At 52.7% G+C, this 12434-nt stretch overlaps 1 protein-coding gene across 2 annotated transcripts in view; it reads left to right on the forward strand.

Moving 5' to 3' along the window:
- ANKRD11 (ankyrin repeat domain 11) overlaps nucleotides 1-12434 on the forward strand; it is a 128568-nt gene that overhangs the window by 77885 nt on the left and 38249 nt on the right. The gene's annotated exons all lie outside the window — the stretch shown is intronic.

Consider the following 12434-nt stretch of genomic DNA (forward strand, 5'->3'; position numbering starts at 1 on the left):
ACAATATTACCCAATTTTAGGGTAAATACGTTGGCCTTGACTGATAATCGTGCATCAGGTTCTACAGGAACAGAGGCTTTATCTGGCACGTTTAACTAAGCCTGGGAACGTGAAGGTGTTTTAAAATCATCCAGTTCCTCGTTGCCATGAGCCTGTGCAGGGTTGTGAGCTCAGAGGTTCCTCTGCCAGGAGGTGACAGTCCAGGCCCAGGGCAGGTTTCTGCTGTCTGTCCCATGGGCAGGGACATCGTCAACCATCCCAAGTTGCTCCAAGCTCAGTCCAACTGTCAGCACCCTCACAGGGTAGAATTTCTTCCCAATATCCCATCCAGCCCTGCCCTCTGGCAGTGGAAGCTGTTCCCTGTGTCCTGTCCCTCCAGGCCATTGTCCAAAGTCTCTCTCCAGCTCTCCTGGAATGCCTTTAAGCCCTGGAAGGGGCTCTAAGGTCTCTCCAGGTTCTTCTTTTCTCCAGGCCGGACATCCCAGCCCTCTCAGACCCAGCAAGACACAATCTCTAGTGGGAGTTGGTCCTCTGGAATAGAAATTCAAGTCATTTACCTTCCTCTCCCCTTGTAGACAATGATATCAAGTTGCCTTTCTCACCAGGACTGGGATCCTCTTACTTGCCCAGCTCCTGCTCCCAGAGCAGCAGGAGAATAGCTTTATTCATGGTGGAGAAGCTGTGGAATACAATCAAGTTGCCCACAGACTACACCAAAAATGGGCTACCAGGTTATATTTCATAGGTGAAGACTTTATTTTGGTTTAAGTCAGTATATTAAATGCACATGGAATATCTTCTTTGCAGTTCAAAGCATGTTAATGTCCTTAAAAATACACAAAAATTAAAAATCTACCATTTAAACTACAGAAAGATGTAGCTATAGATGTGTTTTTGCCCCAGTCATCTAGTGCACAGCATGTATTGTAGATGTTCACAAGCATTTTTTTTTTCCCTGGGAGTTTGCTGCTCTCCCGCTGATTATTTTTTCCTTTCCTTTTTTAAAGGAATCTGGCTAAGGCTTGACCTAGTTTGGCTGTCATCACACCGTGAACAGTGCAAGCCTTCACCTAACATAGCTCCCTATATTTTTGTTCTGTAGGCTGTGCAAAAATAGCCAGGCACAGCCAACAGCTGGGGGTGAGCAGCAGCACAGGGTTTGCAAGGAGCGGGGCTGGGAAGGTGCTTTGGCATCAGGGATCTCTCCTGGAGCAGGCAGGCTCTGAACCCGGGCACTGGGCTGGGAGCCTCCAAGGGGCTTCGTAAAAGAGGAGAGGGGCTTTGGGTAAGGGCCTGGAGGGACAGGACAGGGCTTCCCACTGCTAGGGGAGAGTGCTGGACTCTCTTCTGCCATCTCCTCTGGGTTGTTGGGACATTTGAGAGCTCCCACAGAGCCTGTCCCATGCGTGGGTGACATGGGGACCTGCATGTGGCAGGGGGTGCAGCCACAAACACCTTCCTGGAGGTTTGAGCTTGTGTTCTGGGAATCCAAATATAGCTCAGTGTGTTCAAGTGCTCGCAAAGAAATGGAGTAATCCATACTTGGGACAAGTCCAGGGCTTAAAATTCCTAACAGCCTCTTTCCCGGGCTCGGCAGCATGTCTTGCACTGAAGGCGTTGGGAGAGTCAAGGTCTTTGCTGCCGATGGTTTCATTTGGACAATGAGCATCACTTAAAAGTGGCATTTTACTGCATTCGTTTCACTCTTACTTTCCAAAGAATCCTTGTGATCCATTCAGTCTCCTCCCTTTGGATGCTAATGGACTTCTGCTGGGATTTTGTTGTTACTGTGAAGCACCAGGGTCTTGTGTGCAGGGGCTGGGGCTGGAGAGCTCTGCTCTGCCCCCAGACAATGCCCCCATTCAGGGCCCGACTCCAGGGGAGGGGAGGAGCACTTCTGATGGCAATTAGTGTGCAAAGCCGCTCCTAATCGATGCCTTTGCTGGGTGTCCAAAGTGCTGAGCTGGTCCTTCCAGGCTGCACTAAACTAAACGTGTTCCTCAGGTGCTTTTTAGAAAGCAAGGGGAAAAAAATTCCCCAGTTCTCATCTCAGCAAGAGCAGAGCACCTGCAAGAATTGTGGTGGGAGAGGGTGGCCAGAGCTGGTTTGGACCAGCCTTTTTGGAGTAAAAACTGTTACAAATAGTGCTTGGTCCTCACATCCTTCATCTGTGGGGTGGAGGGACTGGCTGTAGTGGGACAGCAAAAGGTGCTCCCATGGGCTGAGGGTGTTGTGAGGGTGGTGAGGGGCTGCCACGAGTTGTCCAGAGAAACTGTGGCTGCTCTTGGATCCCTGGAAGTGTCCAAGGCTGGATTGGACAGGGCTTGGAGCAACCTGGGCTAGTGGAAGGTGTCCCTGTCCATGGCAGGGGTGGGATGAGATTAATGTCCCTTCAACCCAGAGCATTCCAAGGTTCTGTGGTTCAATTTTCTGTGGTGCATCCTTAGCAGAGGACTAAACAAGCCATGTTTTGCTGTAACTCCAATGCCAGAATTTCCAGTATATCCCAGTATACAGGATATTGTGGGATGTGCTGTGTGCAAAGCTCAGTGTGGCAGGGAGGCACTGACTGTCCTGCACAGCTCCAGTGCGTCCTGGCACAGCGTGGCACCTGTGACATCCTGAGTTTCACAGGAAACCCCCAGCACCGGGAGCCGTGTGCTTTGTCCATATCCCAGTCTGTCCGTACCCTGCTGAAGGAAACAATCACACTCTGTGTTTCACAAGCTGGTTTTAATCTCTTGGCTCAATCCCAGTCACGAGGCTCTGAGGTGAAAGGGCTTAGAGAGACCAACATGAGTCGTGACCATCCCCACCGGCCCCAGGAGGTGGCTGCAGGGATGGAGGCCTGGAATAGCCACACCGTGTGATCCGTGTGCCAGGAGCTGCAGGAGGCTGCTCTGCTGCCCAGGTTGGCCTTGGGAATGCTCTGGGATGCAGCAGGTCCCGTGGCAGGGGCAGGAGGCTCTGGAGAACCCTCTCTAATGGCTCCTGGTGGGGCAGTGTCACTGGATGGGTCTGTTGGCCGGTGGCATTTGAACCAGTCACGGCTGATGTGTGGCCTTAAGGAGTTTGTCACTTGTGCTGTGCTGTGGGAAGGGAAGGGCTGTTTGACCTCTGGCAAGTGATGGATTTGCCTGGAGGTGGGAGCTGGAGACCTGGCCCTCAAGTCCCACCACGCAGCATCAGTATGGAATCATCACAGAGTCATGGAATGGTTTGGATTGGAAGGACCTTAAAGTCCATCTTGTTCCACTGGCCAGCCTGGCCTTGGGCACTTCCAGGGATCCAGGGGCAGTCACAGCTTCTCTGGGCACCTGTGCCAGGGCCTCAGCACCCTCTCAGGGGAGAATTTCTTCCTTATATCTGATTAGAATTTCTCCTCTTTTAGTTTAAAGCCATCACCCTTTGTCCTGTTGCACCAGGCCCTCCTGCAAGGTTTGTCCCCATGTTTCTTATGGGGCCCCTTTGAGCATTGAGAGGCTATTTTAGGATTTGCTAAAATGAGTAAAAATAACAATTATTTATAGATTGCTGGCAGGTGTAATTCCTACACAGGGGCTACATTCAGGCATCCTTTAAACCTGAGCCTGCCATGACTGCCTGGGGAGGAATCTGTGCTCAGAGCACATTGGGGATAATTGTACGTGGAGTTTTCCTTGGGCTTCGTGCAGTTGTTCCCTTTTGCATAGAAAGTGGGATTGAATGGGAAGAGTGAAGCCCCCGTGTGCTGGGGTAGCTGCTGGAGATGTTTCCAGCTCCAGCTTTGCTCTCTGATGGCTCAGCACACCCAGCCCAGGTGATGGGGCTGGTGCAGCACAGTGGGTGGGATGGGCTGGGATAGACTTTCCCTGTACGGCACCGAGGCGTTAACATTTTCCCTGGAATTTTAAATAAATCTCTTCATGTGCAGGCTGGGTTGTGACTCACACCCTTGGGCTGATGGCAGCAGCAGCGTGGCGAGCTCGCACTAAAATGAGGACAGAACTCAGCTTCTTAAGGCTGGTCACATGTTAAAAATGTAAAAAGATGTAAAGATGCAAAAAAGTAAGGCTGGAAGAGAAAACCAGCAGGTGGAAGTGTCCTGATCCAGCAGTTTCCATCTGTCCAGAGTAACGAGGGATTGGAGAGCTGCTTCCAGCTCTGGACCTGCAGTGTTCCCTGCTCACACACACACTTAGGGACAGTGGGTTATGGCCCAGAGCTAGAAACAGGTGCTTTTTAACATTAGAAAGGCAGAAAATCGCCCCTTTTGTGGTGTGAAGGTCTTTCCTCTGCTCTCTGAGAAATGCTGAGTGTGTCTTTAAATGGAAGAGGGTGGAAATGGTGTTGTGGATGATCTTTGATTTCAGTTAGACTATGGAAAACGGTACTGCTCATTTAAAAAAAGAGGAAAACCCATAAAACCAAAAAGCAGGCTGGAGTAAATGTGTTGGTTAATGGTGTTCCTGTAAAACCATGTGGCCAGGTCCAGCAGAATAGGGATATACAGAGCAGTTTTGGAAAATCTGCTGGGGGAGGTCTTGAGGAAGAGAGGGAAAGAGGAGAAAATACAACATGAATGGATGACTTGACTTCAAATCCCTGCACTTCAGCTTAACTCAGGGAAAATAGGTTGTGACAGTGTGTGAGTCATACAGAAACTGCTTGGAAATAGAGGGGAATGTGAAAATACCTTTGGATTTGGCCAGTGGGGACCTGTACCCTCACAGCTGGGCAGTGAGGGAGGGGAGTGAGAGCACAAAGATCCCATGGAGGTTGTAGCAAGGTGGGGGTCTTGGAGGTCTTTTCCAAACTCAGTGACTCTGGGATTCTATGTGCATGGAGCAAGTAGGTTCCAGGAGGAGCCACGGCTTGGTTTGTGATCTCTTGGTGGAGGGGGAGGAAAAGGAGGAGGAGGAGGAAAGCTGGGGAAGCCCTTGATGGTCACCACGCTCTCCAGCCTTGCAGAGCAGCACAGGGAGCCCTTGGCCAGTAGAAGAAGATGAAAGAATTTCTGTGCAGATCTGTTTGTATTGATATTCTCAAGAACGTGGGGGATAAAAAGCTCTGGGAACCACTGGGGAGTTCGTTTTAAGTGTTGTGGATATGCAGCTGGATCTTCCTTGCTGAAAACAAGGCACAGGGAGGAGGGAGGGTGCAGATGGATCCACGGGCTCTGGTGCCCTTCTGGTGCTGGAGCCTGTCTGGTGAATCAGCAGCCCTGTGTCAGGGTGCTCCCTCCCCAGGCTGTGTTTGCAGGGCGAGTGCCTACAGCTGAGTGCTCCTGTGGGAGCAGGTTTGTACAGGAATCTCATCCAAACCAGGCTCTGACTAAGTCACATCGCCATGGTGCAATGCCAGGCCGGGTTTAGGATGTGGCTGCACCTTGGAAAAATCTTGGGTTCTTGCTGTGAGGTCCCTTTTAAAGCAGTGCTCATGTGACAGGCTGCTTACAGGGAAAATAGAGCTGCTGCTGCAGCACCTGGTGCATCCCCAAATCCCTGACAACTGCCTTGGAAAGCAGTCTCAAAGCCTATCTGTCTTGACAGTGTCTCTTAATGGCTTACTAATAATGCCTGAAGATTTGCTGGAGCTCTGCCACAGCCCTGCTGTAGAATCACAGAATCATGGGATGGTTTGGGTGGGAAGGGATCTTGCAGCTCCTCCTGTTCCACCCTCTGCCATGGACAGGGACACCCTCCTCCAAACCATGTCCAGCCTGGCTTTGGTAGGTTCAGAGTGCTCTGCTCCCCTCTCCTCCAAACTGAGAACCTCTCAGTTTTCTGTGATTAAACTAAATCCTCCCAAACTGGGAGCCTCAGATGGTGTTTTCCAAGTGCCCTCCAGGAGGCAGCCAGAGCAGGCAGGGAGGGATCTCCTCAGTTGCTGGCAGAGGTGCAGCTTTGTGCTGGGGTCAAGCCCATGGGGTTCACTGTCATCTACAGCCACATCGTCATAGGGACATGGGAATGGCTTGGATTTCTAAGAGTAGAGGTTGTTGTGTGAATCCTAAAGCAAAAATTCCAGCTCCATAAACATATTTTGCCATAGCATGGGGCTTGTGCCTGTCATGATGGGGAAGGGGTCATGTAATCCAGGCATGCAGCACTGGATTAAATTATCATGTGCTACAGGGTATTAAATCTCAGGGTTTGCTCTCGTTTTTGGAGGAAATGGGGATTTATGGGACAGAGCAGCATCACTGCCAAGCTGAAGGAGGCTTTTATTGTAAAATAAAATAGGAATCAGAAGACTCTGTGCACACTCAGTCATTGCCAGAGAAGGTTTGTGTACGGCCCTGACAGCTCAGGGTGCTCCAGAGTGTTTGTGGGGGAAGAGGGACATTGTGCAAGGGAGGCTCGGGTTGGACATTGGGAAGAATTTATGGTTAAGATTGTCAGTCACTGGCAGGGAGCTGGTGGAGTCCCCATCCCTGGAGGTGTCCGAGGGATGCCTGAATGTGGCACTCAGTGTGCTGGTCTGGTGACAGGGTGGGGATCAGTCACAGCTTGGACTTGCTGGTCTTGGAGGTCTTTTCTAATCTCAGCGATTCCATGAAAGCAGAAGCAAATGGAAGCCGAGAGCTTTTCTGGGGAGGAATTGGGATGGTCAGTTTTACTGCTGGGAGAACATGGAGGTGCAGCCAAGCGCATGGAGAATCCTTGGGCTAAACAGGGAACAAAGGCAGCACGAGGCTGGATTTTACATTTACCAAGTCCCAGTGCCGAGTGCTCCGGCGGCCAGGCAGTGCCAGGCTCTCCTCCTGGCCCGTCCTCCTCCCGCTCCCCCGGGCTCCGCTGACGCCGTGTTAATAATTACTAGAATGTACTTTCGGGCAGGTTATTTGTTTTCCCTCCTCATGATGTGCAAGAGCGGATAATGAAATTAATTTGCACACTTGGTGAGTTTGCAAAGCCGGCTTCAGCCACGTTGCCACGATACTGCGGCGGTGCCGGCGGCTCCCGGGGCCGGTGTTTGCACAGCCGGGGCAGCCGGCTGCTGGCGTGGGCAAACAGAGCTCCGAGGGAGCTGGGGCGTACCCGGCCACAAGAAAAGCTCCCTGCAGAGCCAGCACGGAGCGTGCAGGCAGTAAAAGCCCTTCCAGGCTGTAAAACCCCTTTCCAGCCTGTTAAACCCCTTTCTGACGTGGAGTGTTTGGCGCTGCCGATTCCAACCAGTTTAGTAGGTCAGCAGCCCAAGGAAGAAATTCCAGGGTTGCTCCTGCAGGTTGTGGAGCTCGTGGTGGGATCACCTGGAGCCCATTGGTGAATTCAGGTGTTTTGTTGTTGCTTGTCCTGAGTTCTGCATCCCCCTGCCAGGTGTGTGGTACATGAACCTCGGTGTTTTCCTGGAGCACAGGGCAGTGCTCCTTGGATCTGGCCAGGGTCTGCTGGGCAGGTTCCAGTCAGGAGGTGTCCGGTGAAGCTGCTCAGCCTGTGGGATTCTCTGGAGAGGTGGATGAGCTTCACGGTGAACTGGGAACTGCAGCTCCAACACTCCCAGCTCCCTCACCACTGGCTTGGCCAGGGGGGGCAAAATCAGTTTGGGACAAGTCATGGTTGGGTTGTTTTCTGTACCCTAATTCACCACACAGGTAAAGGACAGAACCAAGAGCACAGAACTCAAAGGCTGACACTCCTGTCCTGCTCCTGAGGCCCCTGGGGCTGAGCCCTGCATGGACACCAGCAGCATTTGCTCAGTGTGGCTGTGTGCTCCCGAGCCAGGCTCTGCCAGGGTTCCACTGAGAAGGTTCAGTCCTCAGGTCCCAGGGAGAAGCTGGCTGTGCTCAGCTCTCCAGGCTGTGGTTCCCCTTTGCTTGCTGTGATCCTGCTGGGAGCACGTGTGCCACGTCAGCCTGGCACAGACCTGGGAACCAGGAGTAAATAGCACCGCTCCTGTTGTTCCCTTCCAACCTGGATCCTCATGATCCTGCTCCAAGGCTTGGCTCTGCGTGTCCCTTGCTGGGTTATTTTGGTGTGCTGCAGCCTGGCTTTGGGTCGCTCTTGGGGTAGAGGTACCTGTCACTCCCAGCTTATTTTCCCCCCCACCAGGGTCACAAAGGCTGGCTTTGATCCCTCCCTTCTCCGAATTCTGCTACCAAGTGCCACGTGTTCACCCCGGGCTCCTCAGCCTGGGGGAGGCAGGCGGATCCAGCAGGCAGCTGGGAGACAGACCTTGCTTTTTAAGGAAGAGAAGGAGGCGGCAGAGAATCTGTTGGGTTTTTTTCCCCCAATTTGCCACACGTATGTGTTGTCTGAGCTTTGCCTTTTGGAAGATGCTGGGGCTTCTGGGTTTGCTGTGGTGCTGGGGACATCCACAGGGCCACACACGTCCCACCACAGCAAGTGTCTGGTCAGCTGCTCCAGGTGTTCCTAGAGTTATGGAGTCATGGAATAGTTTGGTTTGGAAGGGACCTTGAAGCTCATCTCATCCCACCTTGTTCCATGGGCAGGGACACCTTCCACTGGAGCAGGTTGATCCAAGCCCTGGCCAGCTTGGCAGTGAACTTGCAGGGATGGAGCATCCACAACCTCTTTGGGTGTGCTCAGTTTCTGGCCAGTGTTGAAGCAAGAACTTTATAACAAATTGTTCTACCAGAGGCCTTGTGTCATTTGATTGGGCTCAAAATCAGGAGAGGCTCTCAGGTTTGTGTTTTTGGGGACTCACGTCCTTAGAGAAAACGCTGTTAGTGTTGTTACAGCTCTCCGTTGCTCCTGCTCCAATGGTACCTTCAACCAGAGCACTGCAGAGAAAAAGGAGTTTCCCCACACAAGAACATTCCCTTTTTGATAAATACATTCCTGTGTCTTTATACACAATAGAACTCCTTCAAAAGCTGTGTGATTTGGGAGATGGAAAGCTGCAGCTTTGTGGAGAATTCATTTTGGTTTGACTGTTTGCAAAGGAGCAGCAGGGTTGTGCCGTGCCCAAACCTCCCCTGCCGTCCCCTGGCCCAGGATGGCCCCTTCCCCTCGGCCGTGACGTGTGTCCAGCCGGGGTCCTGGCACAGGGCTGAGCCAGGCTGAGCCTCCTGGCACCACCGTGCCAGAGCCACCTCCTGCCGCACCAGCAGCGGGAAAACCGGGCAGGAGCTTTGGCTTCTGGAACGAGATGGGCACGAGTGATGAAGGTAACGGGCAAGGTGCTTCTCCCCATACCCCTGGCAGCAGAGGCTGCGTGGTTTGCTCGGAGGAGCTCAGGATTTGCGTTTCCCGTGTTGGCTGTGGCACGCAGAGCCCCACGGAAGCACAGCAAGCGCTTTCCTGTCACACAGCTCGTTCGGTAGCGATGGGCTGTCGTCAGCAGCACAGCTCCAGCCAGAGCTCAGCTTCCAGCTCGAGCTGAAACAATCAGCAAATCCACTGTTGGTATCAGGGAGCCACCGTGGCTTTTGGAGGGGTACAAAAAGTGTGGTGACAGTTCTCACCAGCAGCTGAGGACGAGGGGAGCCAGCTCTGAGTGAGCCCAGAAATGTGCATGGAAGCTTTTCCCTGCCCTTCCCTCCTGCCTGCATGGAGCTGTGAATCTGGCTGGAGCCCGGTGCTTGCCCGGCCTTGGCACTGCGCCGAGCTGCTCCATGGTGCGTGGTGTGCTTGGGAGAAGGGCTTCCCTGCCGAGCACTGCCCTGGCACAAGGCTGGAATTTCTCATGGCCCAGGCTTTTCCTCATCTCCCCAGGTGCCTTCCATGCTTACAGAATACTGGTTTAATGTGAGCTTTGAATCAACCTTTTCATCAAATCATGGAATGGTTTGGGTGGGAAGGGACCTTAAACCACCCCCTGCCTTGGTCAGGGACACCTTCCACTAGACCAGGCTGCTCCAAACCCTGTCCAACCCGGCCCTCCTTCTGTCCGTGCCTATTCAGTTGTTGCCCTGTCACTTAAAAGCTGACAGTAACATGGCAAACAAATCCCAGTGCTGCTGCAAAGTGTTCTGTACGTGGATCAAATGCGAGTCTGGAATCTGGAAGCCGCTGGCCTCAGTGAGAAAAAAGAAAGAGGAAAACAAAATTCCTGTGTTTGCAGACCCCAAATAAGAGGAAATCACTGAAGTTCTGTGCTGGGTTTTCCCCACAGCCTGATGCCTTCAGGGCCCTGTGTGAGATTTGCTCTGTTCGGATCTTGTTCCTGAATCCACCAAAATATTTCTGAGGTTCCCACACTGGGAGGAAGCACGAGGATGCTGAGATGGAAAGAGGGGTCCTGGGAAGAATTATGCAAGAATGGGAGAATGAGGAATGTTTTGCTGCCATTACCATGGATTTTCCTGCTCACAGCTGGGAGAAGATGTTACTTGGCTGTTGCGACATCATGGACTGAAACCAGATATAAACACAAACATCCCACGGCTTTTGTCCAAATCCCCCGAGGCTCAAGCAGGGATTTCACTGGGGGGTAGCTGGTGTTGCAGAGCTCTCAGTTGAGGGTCTCCTCGACTTGAAGGACCCTGTTGCAATGATCATGGCATCTTTTGTAAAGTATTTTTAGTTTCTTTCTCATGTAATGAACGTGCTTGGTTGTGGGCTCCTCTTGGGTTTAAGCACTTAAGTCATGTGGTTTATTTGTAGTTATGGCTGTTTCTTGTCCTAGATGTGGACCCAGTGATACCCAAAATTGAGCAGGACTGCAGTGAGTCTCAGCTGGGTTTTGCTGGGGGCTGTGTGTCCATGAAATGTGTGTGTGTGCCCATGCAGGTGTGTCCATGTGCATGTGTGTGTCTGGAGATGGACACTGGGAACACGGAGTATTCATGGAATTCAGGCAGCCCAGACTCCCAGGGCCAGGTCTCTGTTCAGCTGTGGTATGTCAGAGCCAATTCTGAGTGCCCAGGGGCAAACAAGGCACAGAGTTGTCAGTGATGAGGCCACAGAACGGTGATGCCTGTGCTCGTTTAAACAACCAGAAATGAGCCCAAACGCATCCTTGATCCTGCTCCCTTCCCGAGCCTTCCTGCTGTGCAGCTGAGCAGCAGATGGGACTTGCCAGAGCTGCCACGAGCTTTCTGCAGGAGCAGTGCTGGTCCTGCAGCCTCCCCTTGGGACAGGGCCCTGGTGCCAGCAGTGGGAAGATGGACCATGCCCAGGTGGGAGCACAGAGGATCCTCAGCCTGGCTGAGGAGGGAGCGGAGCGAGCCAGCAGCCCCTGCCAGCCCCATGTCCCCAGTGCCACCACGGGGTGGGTGACGCAGGTCGCTGCCGGGGCACCGACAGCCGCTGCTGCTTCATCTGTCACCCTTTGGTCCGTGATGGTCAGGAATTGTCTGTGCTCACTTGTTTGTCTGTCTTGAAAATCGAGTCTGGCTCGTTCCTGGGGCTTGGCTGATGGTCCTGACCCCCTTGAGCTGTGCTTGGAAGCCGCAGCCAGGGCTCTGTGCTGGGTACAGAGAGGCAGAGCCCAGCTCCCCAAACTGTCCTGGGAATGGAGCTGGTTCTGCAGATCTGTGGTGTTCTCATTTTGCCAGGATAAAGCAGCCCTGGGGGATCCCTGTCTTTCCCAGCTGGAGGACCTTCAAAGATCCCACTTGTGTCCTGGTGAGCTGCAGGTAAAGACTTCATCCTCCTTGGACTTCCCAGCTCACCAGCATCACATTTCTCCCTTGTTCTCTTTATGCTGGGTAGTTTGGGCTGCATTTCTCCTCCCATGTGCAGCAGCACTGGGAGTAGTCATGTGGAGTTGATCACTGTTTCAAGGAAGTTGATGTGCAGAAACTCTGGTAGTGACTGTGTTGGCAGATTACAGCTGGTTACAGCTCTTCCCTGGCTGAAGCCTGATGGGCGTCCAGCAGGAGTGGAGAGGAGATGGGAGAGGCTCAGAGTCCTCCCTCTCCAGCAGGTTTTGATCTGGGCTGGTGATCCAGAGCCATCCCAGAGAGAACAACAGTGTCATGATCAGCTTTCCCACCCTGGCTATCAGTGCTGCAGCAGGGCCATGTGCTGCTCCAGAGGTTTCCACATCACAGCTAATCCCGCTCCCAGACCGCAGCACGGAGCACTGACTCAAAGTACAGTTTTGTAACTTGGCCGGGAACCAGCTCATCGGCAGCATCCCCAAATGGAGCAATACCAGAGGCAGCTGTGTACGGATAATTGAGGGAAGGGTTTGTGGGAAAAACTGCTCCCGGAGAAACCACACAGGCAGAGTGGCTGCTTGTGGGTGCAGGGCACTGTCAGGGCTCTTCTAGTCTGGATTTTGTGTCTCCCGAGAATGGTCCCAGCTGGAAGATTCTGAATCACAGCGTGGTTTGGCAGAAATTTCCAAATATAATCCTGTTAAACAGCAACGCTCGGTGCAATAGAAATATGTTATCAGAATTGGAGACCACTGACCTCTTGCTGGGGCAGGAGGAGACACTGGCAGGTCACAGGTGTGGGGTTGTGGTTTGAATTGAACCTCTTGTCTGGGATGGGTTTGTGTGGTGGAGCCATCCTGGAGATGTTCATGGTGCCCAGCAA

The sequence above is a fragment of the Pseudopodoces humilis genome, chromosome 14 (assembly GCF_049639895.1).
Source record: "Pseudopodoces humilis isolate 2021_Gansu_Grassland_sample_001 chromosome 14, ASM4963989v1, whole genome shotgun sequence".
In the NCBI taxonomy this organism is placed as follows: Eukaryota; Metazoa; Chordata; class Aves; order Passeriformes; family Paridae; genus Pseudopodoces; species Pseudopodoces humilis.